At 48.3% G+C, this 21,305-nt stretch overlaps 1 protein-coding gene across 2 annotated transcripts in view; it reads right to left on the bottom strand.

Annotated features, from left to right (window-relative positions):
* The window catches only part of taok3a (TAO kinase 3a), a 94,243-nt gene extending 74,013 nt beyond the window's left edge, over positions 1-20,230 (bottom strand). The window contains exon 1 of one of the 2 annotated variants that reach the window (XM_084439539.1): positions 20,127-20,230. The gene's annotated coding sequence lies outside the window, so the exon portion shown is untranslated. Of the gene's footprint in view, positions 1-19,648; positions 19,699-20,126 lie in introns of those variants that run through there. The other variant, XM_084439540.1, reaches the window with a different exon arrangement.
* Between the last annotated feature and the right edge of the window lie 1,075 nt (positions 20,231-21,305).

Consider the following 21,305-nt stretch of genomic DNA (forward strand, 5'->3'; position numbering starts at 1 on the left):
ATGATGCTGCAGCAGTGTTATTATTTAAATCAGCAATATTTAAATTTCGCCTTGCGCCTGACGAGACTACTGGCTGCAGTGTAGAGAGCGACAAACAAGCTGCTAAAGCTATTGCTGATTATGGTGTTTTGTGTGCACAATACCACTTAGTGCAGCGTTTCCGCTGGTAAGGTTTTGACGTGGCGCACCGCCATGGCAAGATCCTTGCCGCCACACCAAACATTTGATAGAAAAAACAATAATACAAATTAGGCTATATATATAAAAGTCTTAATTAAAAATCTTACATTTTTTAAATATTTCTGCCTAAATGCGCTTTCAAAACCACTGTCGCGCCCACATTAGGACTATTTATTTTCAATAAGACTAAGAGCCTATAGGCCACGCGCTCTGTGCCGCTCCATGCTGCTCCTTTCTGAGGTGATCGGAAGACTCGCGCGTGAAGGGATTTTTTCTTCAGTGAGCGGCATGAGGTTACAACGAAAGATAGGTATGCTATTGCCGCTCAAATATTACCATAGTGTTAACCAGTGTTTGAATTGGGCCAAACAATGGTGCTGGCACCTAGGCCTACTCCTCAAAATGCCTAGGCTACTGTCTAAAATACATTTAGTAATCTAAGTGCCGTTATAGCTACAGTTAGACGTGCCGACAGCTCCTGCCCATCTCAAGCACGTTGGTAAAGCCTTTGGTTTTATAATTCCCTGATGACAACTAGCGGATCCTATAACCTAATATATCAATACCATTTTCCAGATGGGCATACGACAATTTTTGAAGAGGTAGAGAGAGGAGAATGATGAGACCAGTCAGTTAGGCTAGGTTATTGCCGGCTAGCCATGATTCACATCAGGGGGATTCAGGAACAAGGCAAGCTACCTGTACGCTAACAGTTTTGCCCGCTTCCCAGGGACCAGTAAACTCTGTTCGGGCAAGAGGAATGCCTCATGCAGGTGTCTGATCGGTAAAAAAAAATGGATATGATAAATTGGCCTTGTGTTGCTAACGTTACGTAACGTTATCTGAAAATACAGTTTGAGCCGAAGCGGAGCCTGCTCCATTTGAGCTACGCGCTGCTGTCTGTCAGTCGGTCAGCCCTTCAAGCGAGCGTTGTCAAGGAGACAACTTTCGTGCGAGTCAGGCGCAGCGCTGCCTGATGGATTGTGCGACCGTCTTTTTGGCTGGCTGAACTAACACTAGCTTGCGTTAATGTTCCTCCAGCCACCTAAAATGTGCCAATCAAAATAACAGAAAAAGCAACAAATTATTTAGGCATGTTTAAAGACTAGCTTACCTTTTTATTTATTTATCTACAGCTGCTGTTATAATGGTAACCTACAATACATTTGATTAAAATATGTCTATAAACCATATGATTTATTAAGTGCTTGTGTGGGTTTACTGTTTTATCCCGTCCAGTTACATGTAATTAATTACATTTTAAGCTCTAGGACTTTATCAGCCTTACGAGATAAGTTAGGCCATCTTTATCGACCTACTCTTCAGTTAATTGTTTTTTTTAGGCAGAGGCAGGGATTGTGGGAGGAGAGGACAGGACTGTGGCACAGGCACATGGAGGCACAGGTGAGAGAGAAGAGGAGAGAGAGGTTGTTGAGAGGAGCGCAAGAGAGGAGAGAGGAGAAGGAAGTGGACAGGAGAGAGGAACAAGGGAGGAAGAAGAGTGGTCTCCGATCCCCCGCTTTTTCCGTTTCGAAATCAGACTTTTTTTCACACACCACCACACCAAGAGATCAGTTCCACAGGAAACACTGTAGTGCATTGTTATCAACTTGTTTGCTAACAAAGGCTAGAGCTACTAGTTAGCTGTTGATAACGAGATCAGCTGTTGCAACTGGAATGCTCACCTCGGGAGTGACCACTCGCACCTCCCGAGACAAATGGAATGCATCATAACGTTATATTTCTCATTTGTGTGGATAGTTGAAGCGATGCATTCTGTAGACTACCTCAATAGAGTCCGCATAATTACCATGTTTAATGCTTTATGTAGCCTATATTGTCTGTTAGTGTGAAGTGTGATGATTTCTGTACAGCCAAGATCGAACCCAGCATGGGCAAGTGAGCGTAAAGGCAATACTGCCAAGCAACACAGTGACACCTGTTATATAGACTAGTGTCTCAACTTTCATTTAAACGATAATGTAAACTTCAAGCATTCAAAGTAAACTGCAGACACTTTCAGGTGGATGAAAATAAAGTGTCTGCACATTAAAATGATTGAATTCATAGACAACTATATCTCGCCTATAGACTATAGATTTAACATGTCATTGGCTGTATTTTCATTGGGGGGGGGGGGCATGGAAGGGGGAGAGCAGTTGATGATGAATGCCCGAGCACACACACACACCTACACACATGTACACACACGCACACGCACACACACACACACACACACACACACACACACACACACACACACACACACACACACACACACACACACACACACACACACACACACACACAGCAGCCATAAGGAACTCTGCGGCCTACAACCACCTCTTCTACACTGACTCAGTGTACTGGCAGCTCTGACAGACTTCCCACCTCCCATTCATACCCACACACACACTCCCTCCCTCCCTCCCTCCCTCCCTCCCTCCCTCCCTCCCTCCCTCCCTCCCTCCCTCCCTCCCTCCCTCCACCCAGGGAGGGTGTGTGTTTCAGCACCATGACAGAGTCATCTTCCCCAGGAGAGAGAGGGAGTCTGCCATCTCCCCAGGCCTGTGTTAACCCAGATATTTTATAACGAGAATATACAAAATGCATTTTACATATCTTCTGTTGCGTGTTTGTGTGTGTGTGTGTGTGTGTGTGTGTGTGTGCGTGTGTGGGTACTGTATGTGTGTGTGTGTGTGTGTGTGTGTGTGTGTGTGTGTGTGTGTGTGTGTGTGTGTGTGTGTGTGTGTGTGTGTGAGAGAATGAGAGAGCTGTCCTCTAGCTCACCCGTGTTTCCATCTAACATTCAGATGTAAATGAGGCACAGGGAGGAAATCTCACACACACACACACACACACACACACACACACAGTACCCCCCCCCCCCCCCACACACACACACACATACAGTACCCACACACACACACACACGAGAATAGAGGATTGTGTGTGTATGTGTGGCTGCTGTGTGTGTGTATGTACTCATCATGCCATCACTCATCACCATCATCACCACCACCATCATCATCATTATCATCATCATCACCACCACCATCATCATCATCACCATCACCATTATCACCATCATCATCACCTCAACCATCATCATCCTCATCACCATCATCATCACCATCATCATCACCCTCATCATCATCATCCCCACCATTATCATCATCATCATCATCATCACCACCACCCTCACTACCATCCTCACCACCATCATCATCATCATCACCCTCATCATCATCACCACCACCGTCATCATCATCATCATCACCACCACCACCATCCTCACTACCATCATCATTATCATCATCACCACTATCATCATCATCATCTCCACCATCATCATCTTTATCATCATCACCACCATCATCACCACCACCATAATCATCATCACCATCATCATCACCACCATTATGATCACCACCATCATCATCACGGTTCAGCAAGGAGGTTAAACCTAAATGAACACAGATCAGAGAGAGAGAGAGGGAGGAGAGAGAGAGACTGACTGTAGAAGAACGGAACCACATCCCAGAATGCACTCCAGTTGAACTCACTGCCTGCTGTGTTGTCCGTTTCTCCCAAATGATATTTTAGAGCTATTCAAACATACATGAATCTCTGCCCAGCGGTCTCTGAGCTGCACTCTCCATGCCAGCCTGACGACACCCAGGCTTCTCAACAACGAGCTGGTCTGAGACTCGCAGCCCTACGTACCGGTAATCTCACACTGACCAACAAGCGCTTCTTTTTAACACCATACATCTAAATCAAGTTCAGACAGACACGTCTACCTACAGCTGTTCAAATACCAACCAATCAACCAATTTTGTCAGATGCGGCATGATTGGGAATTCTGCAATAAACACTGAGTGTGTTTACATGATAATGAGAAACCCGATTACTGAGAATTGTCGGTTCATGCCAAAAATTATGATTATTCCGTACACATGTGTATTAGTAATGTGATTACTCAATAGACGCGTCTATATGATTTGTTGGCATAAGCCGACAATTCCCCGTAATAGGATTTCTTGTGGTCATGTAAACACACTGACGGCGTTAATTGCAGAATTCCCAATCATGCCACATCTGGCAAACAAGAACGTGCTGGTGTCATCTACCCTTAGCTGATCCAACCCCAACCCTAGCTGTTCCAACCCTAACCCTAGCTGATCCAACCCCAACCCTAGCTGTTCCAACCCTAACCCTAGCTGTTCCAACCCTAACCCTAGCTGATCCTACCCTAACCCTAGCTGTTCCAACCCTAACCCTAGCTGATCCAACCCTAACCTTAGCTGTTCCAACCCTAACCTTAGCTGTTCCAACCCTAACCCTAGCTGATCCTACCCTAACCCTAGCTGTTCCAACCCTAACCCTAGCTGATCCAACCCTAACCCTAGCTGATCCAACCCTAACCTTAGCTGTTCCAACCCTAACCTTAGCTGTTCCAACCCTAACCCTAGCTGATCCTACCCTAACCCTAGCTGATCCAACCCTAACCTTAGCTGATCCAACCCTAACCCTAGCTGATCCAACCCTAACCTTAGCTGTTCCAACCCTAACCTTAGCTGATCCAACCCTAACCTTAGCTGTTCCAACCCTAACCTTAGCTGATCCAACCCTAATGTAATAGTCGTGGGTAATGTGCATTAATGATTCACACTGACACTGTACTGGGTTCTTTCTTAAAACTTTAGTGAGCTCCTAGGGTGACACGGAACATCACAACCTGCCCACTTACCCACTCTCTCCCCATCTCCCCCGCGCTCTCTCCGTCTTGAATCCTCCAAGGCATTACTAGTCGCATAGAGAGCACTCAGAGCCAGACTTTAACAATCAAACTTCAATCAGCTAGTTAACTTACTCAACATTACATTCTAGGCTAATAGGTCACAATAAAACATAATATTAAACCTCAACATACATGCAGGCAATAAACCTAGATCCACTCTTACACTAACCTAAGCTGATCCAACCTTAGCTGATCCAACCCTAACCTTAGCTGATCCAACCCTAACCTTACCTGATCCAACCCTAATCTTAGCTGATCCAACCATGATCTTAGTTGATCCAACTTTAACCCCCCCGATCCAACCCTAACCCTAGTTGATCCGTGTCAAAGTGTAACTATAGGCTCTACTTCTTTCTTGATTCTCATCTCTATCCCCGATCAAAACTAGCATACAACAACGTTTTACAAGCAACTAGCAAACAACATTACTAGCTAGCCAACTAGCTCACATTCTTACTGTCATTATTAGCCAGCATTAGCTACTGTTCTTATAGCTACTGTTGGCATTAGCTAGGGTTAGCTAGCTCGTATTCTAACGCTAGCTAGCTCGTATTCTAACAGCTCATCTCTATCCCCGATCAATCAAATACCAATGGTTAACTGAGGAGGAAGTACAGTGAATCCAACAGGGAATTTTGGAAACGAGAAATTACCCTGTTAGTGGTTTAAAGAGCCATTTCAAAGTTGAAATCCATCTCATGTTTTGTTTTTTTATTGAATGGCAGCTAGATCACTGTGTGAACATTCTAAAATGTTCTTTGTGATGGAATCAAGCTTTTTGACATGGTTACTGGTCACACACACCCGCACACACACACACACACGCACACACACACAGGGAGGAGGATGCGGCTAGATGAGGCGGTTGTTTAGATGGTGTGTTGAGTAAGAGGGGGTGTGTTAAGAGGGGTAGGAGATGAGGCCCATGTGACTGTATGGATTAACTATGATTTACACCAACTCACAGCAGGGGGTTATGCCTGCACTCTCCCTGCTCTGTCAGGACTGTGTGTGTGTGTGTGTGTGTGTGTGTGTGTGTGTGCGTGTGCGCGCATGCGTGCTATATGTATGTATGTATGGAGTTTCTCTGTCCAATTCGGGGATCACTCCTCAGATACGGCACCACTCTCCTGAGGTGTCCCCCAAGGTTCCATTTTGGGCCCCATCCAATTTTCTTTATATATGCTGCCCTTGGGGTTTATTCTCAGGAAGCATAATGTTTCTTTCCATTGTTATGCTGATGATGTACAGATCTCTCTACCTTGAAAATCAAAATGTCTCTGCAGCCTCTACTAGATTGTCTCAAGGACAAAAAAAAAACTGGATGGACCTGAACTTCCTCAACTTAAATGACATCAAGACAGGGGTTATTATGTTTGGACAGCCTGCTCTCTTGGATGAGTCTGTTGGTCCTCTGGGCCCCTTAGCCTCAAAAATGTATTTGCTGTAAAATGCCTTGGTTTTACTTTTGACAATGCCTTCAAATTTGAGAAACACATTAGCTCTGTTGTTAAAGCTGTCTTTTCTCAGTTATGGCTCATAGCCATGGTCAAGGCCCATCTCCCTCCTAGAGACTTGGAGAGGGTTGTATGCTTTTATAAGCTCTAGTCTTGACTATTGCAACTCTCTGTATGTAGGTCTAGACAAGTCTTCACTCCAGCATTTGCAACTAGTGCAGAATGCTGCTGCTCGCCTTCTGACTGGAAAAAGAGAGCATGACCACATCACACCAGTGCCGTCTTCCCTGCACTGGCTTCCTGTCTGCTTCAGGATCGATTTTAAGAGTTTACTTGTTTTTAAGTTTTTGAATGGCCTGGCTTCTCTGTATCTAGCTGAACTCCTCCATGTTCATAGCCCTGCTAGGGCACTCAGATCAAGCAATCAGCTGCTCCTAGATCCCTGAATCTAGGCTCAAAACCAGAGGTGACCGAGCGTTTGAAGTACTGTAGCTGGCCCCAAGCTGTGGAATAACCAACCGCTGCATATTAGAACTGACCAGACTTGGGATCTCTTTAAGTCTCTCCTGAAAACGTACCTCTTCACAGTGGTCTTCATCTCATGATGAGCTTAGCACCCCAATAATTTATGTATGGTTTATTTTTCTTTCTTTTATCGTCTTATTTGCTGTGTATTATGTTGTATTTTGTTGTTTAGTGCCTTTAGCCTACTGTACAGCCCTTTGGCAAACCATGGTTGTCTTTAAATGTGCTTTATGAATAAAGTTTGAGTTGAGCATGTGCATGCGTGGGAGGTGTCAGTGTGTGAGTGTATGTACTGTATGTGCGTGTGTACCGTATGCGTGTGTGTATACATGTGTGCATGTATGTGCATGTGAGTATATACTGCTGTACATCCTAGAGGTTGAACTTGTAGAGCTTGTAACTATGAAATGTGACACGTTAAACGACCCAACAACATGACAGCAATGGAATTATGTGGGTCCTTGCAATGTATTTTGAAAATGCGGACCTAAATAAAGAATCCAAATTGTGTGTGTGTGTGCGTGCGTGTATGTGTGAGTGTGTGTGTGTGCGTGTATGTGTGAGTGTGTGTGTGTGCGTGCGTGGGGAGGCTCATGTGCGTCCTTGCCCCTGACAGCATTCTAACGAGCGTTTGTGGTCAAACGTCTAACCAAGCTAATGAGTCATCCTGCTGCCATACGCCCAATCACTTCCCACACCAGCACCATGCGAGACGCGTGTGTGCGCGCTGGCAAACAAGCTGGCAAACAACCCAGAATATAGGCTACACACATCTACTACTGTAATTGGTAGAGCACTTACTCATTCACACACACACACAAACACACACACACACACACACACACACACACACACACAAACTAGCACATCTACTGTACTTTCAGTTGTGTGTGTGTGTGTGTGTGTGTGTGCGCGTGTTTGTGCATGCGTGTGTGTATGTGCGTGTGTGGGCGTGTGTTTGTGAGTGTGTGTGCTTGTGTGTGTGTGTGTGGGAGCCGAGGGTAGAGTGGGGGAGCTGCTCTAAGGCCCAACAGGATTTTCCAATCCCGAGCCTTGGGGAGATTAATAGCCGTGCGCTGGCGTGTTTCACAGAGACACAGCCCAGAGTGCTTTCCTCTTCTAGGGCACGCCATGCAAACGCGAAGCAACGGTCCGGTTCTGCCCCATCAAATGTTAATGAGGGGCAAATTAACCGGCTGGCGTCGGGTCGTTTGGAGTGTGCGCGAGCTGCGCCGGAGCTGCGTCCGTCCGGTCGGGTTCTCGCGTGATTTCCCAGCTCGCCTGTGTGAACCTGAACGCGGCGGCGTTGGGTTTCATCCTCCTCACACGGTCTGGTGACAAGGAGCTCAGGCGGAGACAGGAGAGATACGTTGCTGGAGGGGAGGTGGGGGGTCGGGGGGGGGGCACGTCACTGACCTGGGGGGTCACCCTCAAAAGCAGCAGGTAAAGAACTGAAGGCGAGGAGGAGAGGTGACCTTGTGAGAGGATTGAGGGGCGGCCGGCGGAGAGACTCTCTGGAAGACGAAAGCTTGGTCGAGAGGTGGCGGTGATGATGTCACGCGACCGGTCTCCAGGCTCTCGGGAGGGGGTAGATGCTGACTCGCTTGGCGATGCGTCTGTGAGCCAGCCCCCGTGAACGGGCCGACCGCAGAAGAGGTTGACGTCGGCCTGGCGCTGGAGAAAGGGGGAAACGCCAGCTTCTCCTTCTACGAACGTGAACCCCTGGAGAAGCGCGGACTTCCTCTCTGACTCCGTTGACGCACGTCCGTGCAAGCGGCGGCGCGGTTCGTGTGGCGCTCGATAAGCGTTGAGGAGCGTGCGAGGGAGGCGGTCCATGTGGCGTGGCCTCGTGCGCTAAGCGGAGAGGCAAGCGAGGTCTGGGCATGCTACCCTACATGCTGACATCATTCAGGGAGAATGATCAGCAATGATCAGCTAGTAAGTGGATGAGATGGAGAGAGAGTGCGCGAGAGAGAGAGAGAGAGAGAGGTGGGGAGGGGATGTAGAGAGAGGGGGGGAAGGAGAGAGAGAGAGTGGGAGGGAGGGAGGGAGGGAATGATCAGCAATGATCAGCTAATACGTGAACGAGATAGGGGGAGAGAGAGAGAGAGAGAGAGAGAGGGGAAAAAGATGTAGAGAGAGGGGGGAGAGGGAGAGAGTGGAAGGGAGGGAGGGAGGGAGGGAGGGAGGGAGGGAGGGAGGGAGGGAGGGAGGGAGGGAGGGAGGGAGGGAGAGGAAGTCATGCAGAGGAAGCCCCAGTAAGGAAACATCATCTGAGTCATTTCCCTCTGCTCTGCTCCTCTTCCCGTCGTCTAGTTGAACACACAGCTCCTCCTCTGACAGGATGGATGCATGTTCTTCTTCACTGGGGTTTACAGGCAGAGCAGGAAGCCCACAGGGTGAGGCCATGGCAGCTTTCATCTCTGACGAGTTTACCCACAATTCCTTTAAGAATGAATTCAGACTCCCAGCTCTGCTCGTACCCCCTGTTTCACAGCTGTGCCGTTTCATCCTCCCACACTCTCTACACTCGGATAAAAAACAACAACACAAAAATAAAATCAATTTGCAAGGAAGCCGCCATGTGGTGTAAAACCACCAATGATTTTTTTCTAGGTAGCACCTCGAGGGACAGGCCTCGTATTTTGCTGCCGTGGCGTTTATAGGAGGCTGCTCTGTGAGTTGTGAATGATTTGTGTGAGATAATATCATGTGTGTGTGTGTGTATGTGTGTGTGTGTGTGTGTGTGGGGGGGGGGGGGGTTGGGGTGATATATCGCCATGTTATACTGAGGTCCATTACATAAGGAAATCAATTCACTTCAATATGCACACACTGTATCTAAGCATTGAGTCTTTACGCCCGGGGCACTGCAATATTGATGGATTCCTTTTAAATCGTTACCAGTGACATGCGGCAGATGTAAACATGGTATGTGGCCTGTCTGACAAGGCTTTACCCAGAACCCCCAGCACTGAACCCCATCCCCATCCTCCTCCATGTGTGTGTGTGTGTGTGTGTGTGTGTGTGTGTGTGTGTGTGTGTGTGTGCGTGTGTGTGTGTTCGCTCCTACATTAAACATCTGGCTTTCTCTCAATCCTTCCTCTCCTGGTCAGCGCGTGGCTATTAGGTCGTATTCTGTTCCAGGAAGCAGAAGTAGATTTCTGTCATGTTCTGGCTTCCATCCACTACGCTCCACTGGTATTTCTCCCTGGACCTTTAGACGTCTCCCAAGGCCATGAACACCACACTTGACATCTTCCTATGTAGTCTGTGTGCTGGCTTCACCGTCATCTCTCTAACAGGCCTGGGTTAGACGTTAACGTTTTGAGAACGAGAATGACCTCCGGGTAAGACAGCAACATTTCATCAGTGTTGCCAGAGGTTCTCAGAGTTACACGGCAAAGATATCACAACACCATTCGCAACACTGAGCATGTGCGTGCCTGTTGTAAACAGACCCTGACAGTCATCTATGAAAATAATTGGTTTTGAATGCATTTATTTAGGGCTGCCTGTCTTCAACCCAAGGAAATCTTGGTCAGTCTGTTTTCAAATTAAGGTGTATTCCTTAGTTAGCAATTAACTAGTGGGCCTAATTCGTTGGTTAGCATGAGTTGTATTATTATCATTATCGTTTTATTATTATTATTATTATTATTATTATTGTTGTTGTTGTTGTTTCTTTTGATGTAGGCCTGCTAGACCAGGCACTTCCACTTGGTCTACCCTGGATCATATTCCATAATAACCTCTCATTTTGTCCATCCATCCAAATGATTCGATCACACTCCCCGTTTGGCAATCCGAGTCTTAAATCCGTCTTTTTCTCTTGAAGTTCTGGTAAAATCAAGCATGTTTAATATTATCTGAAGTTTTTAGTCTTAATGCAAATGACCTGCATGATCACAGTATTTGCAAAATTGTATCATCTGTGACTACAAACTCCACGTCTAGATGGGAGAGGATGTCATTTTTCGAAGACTAGTGTTTGGAGATTGCGTTTTGACTATTAAGATGCATAAAATAATAACATAGATAGCACAGATTAGAATAGCACAGATTAGAATAGCGGAACATAATCAAATCGAATCGAATATCCTAACAAAATGAAATAAAGATAGGCCTACTTTTTACAATGCGCACTATGCATTTTAGAGATTGGGATGGACTTTAGACTATTGTCAGGAGCACCCTTCTCAAAATACACTCCTATGTATGGAAGCAAATCAGTCATCAGTTTTAACACAAGTCATATAATTAGGAAACTCAAAGTCTATTTTCTTAATGTTAATAAGCCTATAGCCTATTTTTGTCTAAGACGCTTTATTGCTCGATGAATAGGCTAGATCTATATAGAAGAAGAGAGTAGAGTACAAGAGTAGCCTATTTTGACTAAGCAATCACATTGAATCCTACAATCACATTCTGGCCTTTAAAATGACGTGTTATAATTTAACTGTACAATAGCCGAACGTCCTTCATCATTATCAAAACGAGATTGCTTTCGCCTGTTTACACGACAACGGAATCCAGGAAAGTGAGAATGAAAACACCCCTCGCAGCGTTGTGAAACGTTGCCGCGTAATCCAGGCCTAAGACCATCTCTACCCAGCCATCTCTAACACCATCTCTATCAGGGATAGCCATCTCTAACACCATCTCTACCAGGGATAGCCATCTCTAACACCATCTCTACCAGGGATAGCCATCTCTACCAGGGATAGCCATCTCTAACACCATCTCTAACATGGATAGCCATTTCTAACACCATCTCTACCAGGGATAGCCATCTCTACCAGGGATAGCCATCTCTAACACCATCTCTTCCAGGGATATGCATCTCTAACCCCCCCCCCCCACCCCGCTGCTTCTGTTTCCAATCAATAATTAATCGGGTAAATCGTCTTTGTACTACAAATAAAAACACGAGGCCATAAATGACTAACGAGGACACTTCCCTCAGCATGAAGAACAGATAAATCAGAGACAAGGAAAGGAAGGGAGAGAGGCGAACATCACAGGGATGGAGATCGGCAGACCCTCTGTGTTCAGTTCGCTATTTAAATCACATCCAGTCCTTCACGGGAGTGTTGTGGTTCTACAGAACCATTCCACATCCTACACGCAGCTCAACTAGGAATGGTGCTTGCGGGCTTAAAGGCCCGCCCTGCATTTACAGTCCAGCTGTACCGTTTTACTGTGGCACGGTTGCTTTGCTCCGTCGCCCCACAGCAAGAAGGTCCTGGGTTCGATTCCCTGCTTGGGATGCTGTCGGCACTGGGGGGTGAGTTCTACTCCCAGGGCTGTCAGGTACTCAGTGGGGGTTGTCTAATACCCGGGCCTTTCCATGTGGAGTTTGCATGTTCTCCCCGTGTTCACAAGGGTTTCCTCCACAAAGAACCACAATATCTAAACACATGCAGAAGAAATAATCGCTCTCTCTCTCTCTAAGACAGACAAGAGCACTTGGACTTGGTCTCCCTCGGAGGAAGTACGGCATGGATGGGAGAAAAGCGAGGATACATTTCATCGGTGGACGTGTGTGTGCGTGTGTGTGTGCGTGCGTGTGTATCACTGCACGTGTGTGTGTGTATCACTGCACGACAAATAGTTTCATAACTGAACAACAAGATACCTCAAAATACCGGCTTGGGCAAGACCAGTCGAGTTGTGAAATCACAGAGCTCTATCCTGGCCATGGAAATCCCTCTCGTCAAACCAGGAAGCAATAGAGTGTACCGAGGTCAAACGGGCGTGCGTAGTACAGGATACTGTCTGGCAGGGGAGCGCGCCGGCTTGTCTGTTGCCGACAGTACTCTACCTAGCTCTGTCCTCTCCCGGACAACACCACGCTGCCTGCAATTAATGTCAGGCTCACACCGCCGAAGGGAGCACGACATCTGTTCCAGAGAATGTGTGACGTGTGTGTGTGTGAGTAAGAGAGAGAGAGAAAGGGGGAGGGAGAGAGAGAGGGGGGGGGGAAGTGTGTGAGAGGATGGCACAGTTTTCAGTGAGTCACAGTTTAATTGGACAATTGTTCAGCTCAACCCCGGGCTCTCGGGATCAACAATGGCATACAAAAGCCCAGGAAGCACGGACTATTAAGCCAGAAGAAGGGATGACAGAAATAATTCCGCTTCCCATTTTGCCGTTTTGCGAGGAGAGCGAGGAGCCATTCGCTGGGAGTGGGAGAGAGCGCGGGGCGTGATAAAGGCCTCGTCAGAAGGATAATGGCCTCGGTTACGGGAGGGACGTATCAGCTGCGGAGACGCCGGCAGGTCGCAGGGACGCATCGCCCGTATGTCCGTCTCGCCCAGGGAGTTACATCGCCGTTTGTTGTGCCGACGGTCTTGATGTAGTCATGCATTATAGACGAAGGATGGCCAGTGAGACACGTGCGCCACACGCCCACACACGTGCTCACAATCACATGTGCACACACACACACACACACAAACACACACACACACGTGCAAACCTGCATGTTCAGACCTCAGCCGTGAGAGAGGGAGAGGGAGAGGGAGAGGTAGAGGGAGAGGGAGAGGGAGAGGGAGAGGGAGAGGGAGAGGGAGAGGGAGAGGGAGAGGGAGAGGGAGAGGGAGAGGGAGAGGGAGAGAGAGGGAGAGAGAGAGACTTTAAAATGAAATCACATTTATCCTGATTTACTGCTGGCTAGTGAGAGCACCACACAATCTCCACTGATTCATCACAGGCAAATCTCCACTTGACCCAATGGAGGCAGTCCAGTACTGTCAGAGCATTACAGCTGCGCACAGAGTGTGTGTGTGTGTGTGTGTGTGTGTGTGCGTGCATGCGTGCGTGCGTGTGTGTGCGTGTTGGGAGTGGTTGCTCTGGGACTCCCGGCAGACGAAGAGCTCAGGGTGTACGTATGTCAGGAGCACCACATGGGCGAGCTTGGCCTGAGGCACATCCGCTCTCAAACGAGGAGTCTGACATCATCAGCGAACAGCGTTGTCTCAGCTCGCAGCGATGAAGGTTGGGGCCGACCCGTCTTTAAGCGCCCTGCCCCGCTCCCCCGGCCTGCGCTCCCCGCCGGTGAATTATGCATCAGGAGGACACGTTGAAGAGCGAACGGGGTTAAAAGCACCCGCGGAGCAGCGGGTGCCGACGACGAGGAGTGCTGAGAGGGGCTGGACACGGGCCGGGGGATCGGGCGCCCCTGAAATAGACGACGACGGCGGTGGCGGTGGGCGGAGCAGCGTGTTACCTTGCCCCCCCCCACTTGCATCAGCGAACGTGTCCGTCATGATCTGCCCTCGCCTCCACAACGCCCGAGGTCGGGCGTGGTTTTGTTAGCGGGCTTGACTTTTGGGGGTCCGCTGAACTCGGAGCGTTACAGTCGCGCGCTGGTGCTGTTGGGGGGAAGGCTAAGGCGGGCGGAGCCAGGCCTACGGCCTGGTCCCTGTCACTTTAGAACATGTGGGTCTATAAATACTCCCTCCCGCTGCCCGGCTATATTTACCCCGGACCCCAGGGGCCGAGATGAGAGCAGGCAGCCTTCAGCTAGCGTGACGTCTCTCTGGGTGATGGTGTCGGCCGTTCCACAGAGCAACGACATACTAGACTAGGGGAGGGGGGGGTTGAGAATTCGTGCAGCGTAGAAGGGGGCAGGAGCAGCCAGAGGCCTTGGACAGATGTAGCTGACACAACAGAGCAGGGGGTTGGCAGGGAAAGAGAGGGGAGGGAGGGGCGGCGTACGGAAAAGGTTGAAATTAAGTCGGTGTTGGCGTTCTGAGCAGTCCCACACCCGGTGACGTCGTTCTGCCGAGATCACCTCCATCACGGCCCAGGGGGTGGTCTGTCTACAACCCCCAGCCCACCCACACACACACACACACACACACACACACACACACACAGTCTTCAGATCAGACTGGTCACACACAGAGGATCCTCTGGAGGGGGGTAGGGGTGAGGTGAGGACAGCAGTGCTCAATGGAAGGGTTTCAAAATAATATTCACAAAATTTCCAATGGGAATTTATGGGAATAAATGGGAATTAACTTGAAATGTTTGGGAATTAACAGGAATAAATTCTGTTTTCCATTTTTTTCCCGTTAATTCCCATGGTAGGTTTGTGAATATTCCCGGAATGTTGCCACCCTGCTCACTGGGGAGGCGTTAGCTACTGCCACGTCTGTCCAACCCCGGCGCCTCTCCTCTGTGGTCACCATGACCACGACGGTTCATCCAGCCAAACCCCCCCGTGATTCAAACCCGAGCCAGCCCAGCTGCTGAACCACAGGCACAGGCCAGGGTCGGTTCACGTGAACCGGGGGCCCCCTCCTCCTCTGTGGACCGACCGCGGTAGCACAGGTAGATCTCACAGTCCCCGGCGCATTATCACTTCCTGAAGGAGGGCTGGGACGAAACCACCCTATGTTAGATGGGGCTAGCAGGGCCTGTGTGAACCCGTTTACTCCAACACGGACTTCTATACAGACGACGTCTTGATCTACAACAAGAACTTCCTCGCGCCACCTCAGGCTGGCGTGGGACACAGATGCAGAGCGCCCCCCCCCCCCCCCCCAGGCAGGGAGGGGTACAGCAGGGTAAACCAGGGCTTCAGACAAGGAGGGGTACAGCAGGCAGACTGATCGCGAGAGTCATTACTGATTGGTGTCGCCGAGATTCCGGCGCTACCAATGAATTGCTGGGATTTGAACACCTGATTTTTGCATGACCCATAGAGAGTTCTGCAGCATGCAGTAGCATAGCTTACGTAGTGTATCAGCGAAAGACCTCCCATGGGTCTGGTGTTGAGATCATGTCCAAGTTGACCCGGTGTGGCGGGGGCGTGGCCAGTGCTGGTAGTTCAGTCACACAGCGTCATCCAGCCAGAAAACATCTGGATCAGCCAGGCCAGTCTGACACCAGCGGCCCACAGTGCCGGCATTCAGCTGTCTGGTGAAATCATCATTAAAAGCAGCACGCATGACTGCATGTGACTTTAGGAGGAGGAGGAAGAGGAGGAGGAAAAAGGAAGGGGAAGAAAAACATGGGAGTGTAATTCTCCTTGTCATGCGTGACAGCGTTGTTATATCAGACATGTTGAAGACGACCTACGACCTCTGTTCTGATATCGGACATGTTGAAGACGGCCTCTGTTCTTATATCAGACATGTTGAAGACGGCCTCTGCAGGACACCGAGCCGGACGGCGGCGCGTTCATATTTGATGGGCTTCGCTGGCTTGGTCTAAAGTGCTAAACTGGCGCAGTGTTGCCTAAACTGACGACTCTGTGATACGTTCAGCAGAAGTCAGAGCTCCTCTCGGGTGGAGGGGAAGTGAAAAAACGGGAGGAAGTTGTTGCGCTACTGGGGAGGCGAGGGGGGTGGGGGTGGGGGGTTATTGCAAACTGGCACATTGAGCAGGTTGGCCGGCCCTGCCACCAACTATGGAGAGATTCAAGATTCCTTTATTTGTCACGTAATGTACGGTGTGCACTCACAGTGAAATGTTGCTGCCGGCTCCAAGATTATGCTTGATACAGACAAATTACGAAAAATAACAAAGTTTACAAATGAACACTAATTACACAATAAGTACCCTTTCAGCACAAGATGTATTATGTGCGTGCTGTATGGATATGAATAAAGAGAGAGTGCAGGAATCTGCTCACGCTGAGCTCTATGGGAGTAAAGTGCAGCAGTAGTAGATCCACCATTCACGTGTAAGAGGCTTTCTGTGTACACACAGCCAGGAATGTAGACATGTGATGACTCTTACACACACTAGCCTTTCCATACAGTAGCACAGTGAGTGGACTAACGGGCCTAGCGCACACACAGTAGCCTAGCACAGCTAATGTGCTAACTGGCCTAGCACAGTTAATGTGCTAACAGGCCTAGCACAGTTAGTGGACTAATGGACCTAGCGCGCACACAGTAGCCTAGCGCAGTTAATGTGCTAACAGGCCTAGCACGGTTAATGTGCTAACAGGCCTAGCACAGTTAGTGGACTAACGGGCCTAGCGCACACACAGTAGCCTAGCGCAGTTAATGTGCTAACAGGCCTAGCACAGTTAGTGTGCTAAACCTAGCAGCACTCTAATGCACTCCAGGTGCCAAACAGGTAAACCCATTAACTTTGACCTCCGGTAGAACAGATAATGTCCAAGCGAGGGGACATGGGAGGCCAGGGGAGACGGTCCTCGGAGTACGGTCGGTCTTCACCGCTAATCAGAACGGACTCGGGTCCTCTCAGGACACAAGCTGGCCTTTTCCTGCCGGTCACTCTTAAAAATTAGACTATTCTCAGGGTTATGCCAGGAACGCCAGAATCGTATTACTCATCATAAGAGAGCAGTGAGGAGACGGTGGTCAGTCAGTCAGTCAGTCAGTCAGTCAGTTCGTCCATCCAAGGGTAAATTAACATCACTGTTTCCCCACAGTTCAAGATAGTGTGGCCTGTTGTCCATTTGGACAAAGACTGCGGCGTTTCACCCGTTTACCGTGACTAAGCCTAATCCTTTTCTGCGTTGCCCTAGGGGAGGGGGGCGGGGGCAGAAAAACACAGAGACACGTCTGCTGGTCGTGATTGTTGTGGTTGTGACGGTCAAGCTGAAACAGACGTTTACAAGTTTGTTCAGGCAGCCTCTTCTACTTCCTCCTCGCTTGGAATGGCCGAGGTCCTAAATAGAACAGGCCTTGAGAAGAGAGGAGGGGGGGGGGACGACACTGAGGCAGAGAAAGAGAAAAGCAGTGGCTAAATCTCCCACTCTCCTTCATATCGAAAACTTTATTCACGCCCAGATTATCTAAAGCCTTTTACAGAGCAGTCAGTGATTAAGTCTGTCACCAGGGCACTGCCTGTCCCCCTCCTCCTTGGAGCCTGTCTGTCTGTCCACCTCTGAGCTGAACCTGTCTCTCCTCCTCTGAGCTGCCTGTCTGTCCACCTCTGAGCTGAACCTGTCTCTCCTCCTCTGAGCTGAACCTGTCCTCCTCTGAGCTTCCTGTCTGTCTGTCTCCTCTGAGCTGTCTGTCTGTCTCTCATCCTCCTCTGAGCTGTCTGTCTCCTCTGAGCTGCCTGTCGGTCTCTCCTCCTCTAAGCTGAGCCTGTCTATCCTCATCTGAGCTGTCTGTCTGTCTCTCATCCTCCTCAGAGCTGCCTGTCTGTCTCTCCTCCTCTAAACTGAGCCTGTCTCTCCTCATCTGAGCTGTCTGTCTGTCTCTCATCCTCCTCGGAGCTGCCTGTCTGTCTCTCATCCTCCTCTGAGCTGCCTGTCTGTCTTTCTCTCCTCCTCTCAGCTTCCTGTCTGTCTCTCCTCCTCTGAGCTGCCTGTCTGTCTGTCTCCTTTGACAGCCACTTGTCAGATACAGCTGATGTGTCCTCCTCACCCACACACCCATCAGCACACAGCCCCCACACACACACACACACACACACACACACACACACACACACACACACACACACACACACACACACACACACTCATCAGCACGCAGCCTACACACACACACACTATCACTCAAATGGGCCCCATTCCAAACAAAACACTATTGCTTCCTGGAAGCTTGACATGGCCTGAATAAGTGAGGCTGATCAAATATGTCAAGGATTCCCTCCTGTCTTTCAAATGGCATCTGACAAGATATCTGAAGAGTATGAGCTGAGGAAGATCACGCACACACACACACGCTATGTTGAAGGCCTTTATCTTTACAATAAACATCAAGTTGCTCCAGATATGAGTATTATCAGCGAGATGGACCATGGAAGAATGTTTCTGGAACAGTGTGCTCTGTCACTTTCACTTCCTCATCCTGGTCTCTGTGTCACAGAACAGGTGTTGATCTCCGTGGCCTCCTGACACTGGCGGTTCAGGCAACAGACCGAAACCCATGCGTGTCGCTGAAAGACACTGGCATGTTTGAGAATACCTTAAGCCCGTTTCAAACGCTGGGTTTAGAGTGACGTTTTCCTTTAAAGAGGTGAGGAAATAATCACGGTGGGAAGAGCAGAAGCCAGATGAGGCTCCCGCAGCTCTCACTCATGCGCTCTACACACGGGATGACATCATATTGGGTCAGCTTAGGTCTTTGTACTGTTCAGCTGGCCACCTCACTCAGATGCTACCTTAATCTGCCATTTCAACCGCGCATAGGCTAGAGCAGATTAGAATAAGGATGAATATTCAGTGGCTTAGACAGGAAACGCTATGTACTACATTAGAGGCATGTTTTACTAAGCGAGTTCTGAAACCCGCCGCTTCGAGCTCAACAAACGCACCGAGGCAATAAGTGTTTGTTTTGTTTTTAGATTACTGTCAATATTACAAATGTCAAAAGCATACATTGCACGATCGCCATCAGTGTGCATTTGCATGGCAGCTAGTCAGTGTGTTTGGTTAAAAAATGGTTTCTTGTTGGTAATCAAGTAATGATATCTGGTTGGTCTCACTCGCAACAATGTATCCGGCGATGCAAAACACTACAGCGCAAATAAACTAGACAGTTACATTGTCGCTTCAGTTGGACCCATCGGGTATTTTCTCTTTGAGCGAAATTACAATTTATCGATCAGCAGAATCGGGTTAAATTATTTTGAACGACTGCAGATGTTAAAAATCAATTAATCAGTCTGTTGTCATCGAGCGATTGTTGTTGTTTTTGTGACATGAGAAACTGTCATTTTTTGTTCCGAATTCACTCACCCATCAGAGTCCGTAACACGTCTTCTCTGTTTGCACGGATATCATCGATTAGATGTCTTGAATCAAATGTGAACCCACCGAAGACAATGGAAGGAATTTAATGCGAGCAGGTGTCGCCAACAGAACAATTTAGCTCCAGTTCGACTACGCACTTAATGATCCGTCCACCTCTCTGAGAGACGCTTATCAACACACACGGTCAGGTCAACTCCAGAGACCTCGACCCTAAACCATGAACGTAAACTAAACATGCTCAACTCAAGCAACACTGTTGCGTTCAACATAACACCAGAAAACATGCTATGAACACGGAGTCCTGGGCGAAGGGCAGCCGAGTGCACTGTCACACAGAGACATGAGATACAGTAGCAGCTTCAAGAGGAAGTATCACTTTCGCGGTCATGCAAGCGAAACCTACAATTGTAGGGAAAAAACAACACTATTATACTAGGATTATTATTATAAAGGGAACACTGACCCTGAACGTGCTGTACCAGTTCTGCTAAAGGGTCGATCGGCTCCCAGCAGCTGATAGTCCAACTCTGAAGAGAGACGGTATGAGTTTCAGAAGTGACTTCCTGGATGGACTGGATGAGCCGCACGCTGACAGACAGCTCTCTGACAGGCGGAAACTAGTACAGATAGGCTGGCACAAGACTAGAAACAGCTATTCAAACAATGTTCCAATGGGACTAAACCGAAACCAAATTTAGGCTACTCAAATGAAGTGACAAACAACGTGTACTTATATCCAGTTATACATAGCCTACATTATTAAGTTGACCATCATTATCCAATTGCACTTGATTTATAATCCATAAAATAGCCAACGAACGGTAAAAAAAAATAAAAAAGATCAGCCGACCATATCTCCCCTTTGAATGATCAAATTAAAAGTGAACGTGCAGGTATATTGCTCGACACGGTGACTTAATTGACCATGATTATATTGTTTAATGTTTGTTTTATAGAAATGTTTTAATTTGGCTGATGACTGACACCCACTGAAGTCGATTGGTAGTGGAACAGACACGCATGTTTTACTAACCTACTCGCCACCTGAAGACATGACACTGGTAAGCCTCTCCTGCCCTCTGGTGTTCTCTCCCGGTATTACACCACAAATCAGCAATACCGAGTACGCCTAGTACCTGTGACTTCACATTGCAATCATCGGAGGATGGCTTCCAGCAAGAAACTTCATCCCATCTTTCTAATCCGGGGCCGAAGAAAATCTAGGCATACTCTCAAAAATATATATTTATTCAATTACATCAGGACTGCATGGTTCCTATAAATATAAACTTGGATATTCCCAAGGAGGACGCACCCAATGCCCATTCTGTAGGCTTCCAGATGCACAAGGAGTCGGCTATCTGTTATGTAACACTGACACGTTGGCCTACAATCCAATGGAAAGAACTGGGACACACAAACTCAGGTGGCAGAGTCTAGTACTATTGGGCAAATGCTTATACACGTGCACGATGGTAACAAAGCCATTTACAATGTAACATCGCCTCTGTGGGCTGGAAGCCAGTGTTATTATGCAGCCTCGTGGTTAATGTGTGCCGAACAGGTTCTGCAGATCGACGTTTACAACAGCATCTCAACAATTGAGTATTTTCTCAAATAAAAGAACTAGCCATCCACTTAT

This window comes from Borostomias antarcticus (assembly GCF_949987555.1).
Source record: "Borostomias antarcticus genome assembly, chromosome: 6".
Taxonomy (NCBI): Eukaryota; Metazoa; Chordata; class Actinopteri; order Stomiiformes; family Stomiidae; genus Borostomias; species Borostomias antarcticus.